Genomic DNA, 2,863 nt, shown 5'->3' with positions numbered 1-2,863 from the left:
AGACAGGGTTTCTCTGTATAGCCCTGACTGTACTGGAACTCACTTTGTAGACCAGGCTGGCCTCGAACTCAGAAATCTGCCTGCCTCTGCCTCCCAAGTCCTGGAATTAAAGGCATGTGCCACCATGCCCAGCACTATTTATTTATTTATTTATTTATTTATTTATTTATTTATTTATTTATTTATTTATTACAGTCCAGACTTTATCCCTCTCCCAGTCTACACTCTAACTGTTCCACACTCCTTCCCCTGACCCAGTCTCCACAAGAATATCCCTTTCCCTGACCCCATCCTCCACCCCACCAGACCTCCCCACTCACCTAGCTTTTGGATGTCGATTTCTGCATCTTTTCTCATCGGTTGCTAGATGAAACGTCTTTTGCAGTCTATGTAGCAGGATATCATTAGAAATCATGTCATTGACTTCTTCCCATAGTCCTGTTTGGTTCTATCCTAGATCATTGGGCTGTCCTGCCTCTGAGTCCTGAGCATCCAGGCACTGTCAAGCATGAGCTACCTCTCTCTGTGTGGATCAAAAGTTGGACCACTCAGGCTTTATCTATTCCTACTAATTCTGTGCCGTCATTGCTCCAGCACATCACAGATTGTATGTTAGGACAGATTGTAGATTTTAATGACTGGGTTGATGTCCCAATCCCACTTATAGGAGTCTAGCTGGTTATAGAAGATAGTTAGTTTGGGTTACATATTCCCCATTACTAGAAGACTTTTCTAAGGCCACTCTCATAGATTCCAGGGAATTTCCACTGCAATAGGTTCTGACATTGCTCCCTCATATGTCCCCCAATTCTAGCCCTTCCACGAAGTAATTTGTACATCTGCCACCCAGCACCTGTCTGAGCCTTCTGTTCCCATCCCTGACTGCCCCCTGTGCACCCGCAAAAATCTATTTTATTTCCCATTTTCAGGATTTTAATAATGCAATGTGTTTGCTAAAGATTTGAAATCTCATTGTTAGGCAGTGGTGAAGTTGTGTTAAAAATCCCCTCTCAGAGCATCACTGTGTTTTAGTCTGAGTTCCTTGCTGAGTGAATCGTTATCCACAAAGTAAAGGCACTGTGCTTTATCAGAAAATACTTACACAGGAACACAGAGATAACATTAGAATATGACTTAAGGGGTGACAATATGGCTCAGTTGGTGAAGACACTTGCTCTCAAATCTAAAGACAGTGTTTGAAATTTAGTACTCAAAATGATTCTAGGGAGTTGTACTCCAACTTCCTCATATACTCTAACATGTGCTCATCCTCATGTAAATATAACACACACACACACACACACACACACACACACACACACACACACACCAGTAAATTAATTAAAAGAAAACAAGCTCCAAGGTACTGTGTAAAGAAAAATACGAAAGAAATTGACACATACTAAGCTAAGATTTTCTAAAATATCAGGGAAAGTGTAAACATTTCAGATTGACAAAATGATCAAAGAGATGCCTGCTCAATCCAAGGAGCTACTTGTAAATAATTATCTAGTAGAACTCAGTGGAGGTAAGCTTGTCTTCCAGTTGTGATAAAACTAGGAAAATAATAATAATTTAAGCCTGATTATACACATACATGCACACATGCATACACACACACACACACACACACACACACACACACACACACACACATTTATATATACAGTGAAAACACACATCTCCTCAATGGACTGTAAGGATACACAATTGAATTCCCATGAAAACAACCTTTAATTTATAATTAAGGCATACCTCAATCAAGTAACACATTTTCTGTATATGTATTTGCATAATATTTCAGTATTACATCAATATATCAATATGATAATATTAGTGTAATTGATATTCTACATTCTAGTCTATTAAATATAGTTAATTAAATATGATTAAATTTTGGGAAATGTCATTTTTATTGTGTTTATGTACAATAGTTTAATTATTTAAAAAAAAGATGCTAAATGTATTTCACAAATTTACTTACATGCATATTTTAATCATGTTATATAAAATTTTACATTTAAATGTACATTTAAAATATTTTACATATGTTTATAGACATATAAATAAAGTTTTTCAAAGTTTTATGTTAATCCTGGAGGCCTTTTACCCCATAAAGTTGTCTGAAACATTCTTTAACTTTGTATGGAAAATAAGGAAGAATTTTATAATATTATTTACTTCTTAGTGCTAACTTTGAAAAAAAATTTATCGTCTGAAAACACACTGATATTTTTTGTTATTTATCCCTATATAATAGAAGGAAAAGTCAGAAAATAAGATATAGTTTTCGGTCCACAGTTCTTTACAAAAGAACAAAGGTTCTTTACAAAATCAATAAAACTAGTGAACAATTAAATTGCATAAAAGTAATTCCAATAATAGCATTTTCTTCTTTAATAAAAAATATTTTAAATAGCTAATAATAAACTATAAATTAAATATTTACACCCCTTTGTAGATAATGGAATCTGAATAAGTCTAATATCAGATTTGAACATAGATGTTTTTCTACACATTATGTAGGAAATTAGGAGGAATTGACAACTCCAATGTTAGGCATCCATACACCATTTGTCTTTTAAGCATCTCTCAGTAAAGAGCTAAGTAGGGGTAGAGAGAAAAAGCTTGTACCCTTGCCACAAATGAAAGGAATTCAGTGATGATTACAGTTTAAACACCATGATGAAGTTTACAACAGACAGTATCTTAGAATATAAAACTGAGTTCTCATACATTGTTTTAATGAAGAAAATCATTTACTTTGCAAAAACTACTGTTCCTAATGGTTTAAAACATTCTAAAACCCAATCTCTCTCTCTCTCTCTCTCTCTCTCTCTCTCTCTCTCTCTCTCTCTCTCTC

The 2,863-nt window shown here is 34.7% G+C and overlaps 1 long non-coding RNA gene across 1 annotated transcript in view; it reads right to left on the bottom strand.

Moving 5' to 3' along the window:
• Positions 1-400, bottom strand: part of LOC110322474 — a 469,796-nt gene extending 469,396 nt beyond the window's left edge. The window contains exon 1 of the long non-coding RNA XR_002380571.1: positions 321-400. This is a non-coding gene — a long non-coding RNA (uncharacterized LOC110322474). The remainder of the gene's footprint in view (positions 1-320) is intronic.
• Positions 401-2,863: the final 2,463 nt, after the last annotated feature.

Source organism: Mus pahari, chromosome 5 (assembly GCF_900095145.1).
Source record: "Mus pahari chromosome 5, PAHARI_EIJ_v1.1, whole genome shotgun sequence".
NCBI lineage: Eukaryota > Metazoa > Chordata > Mammalia > Rodentia > Muridae > Mus > Mus pahari.
Note: the sequence above shows the minus strand (reverse complement) of the source record. Positions and strands in the feature narration are given on the sequence as shown.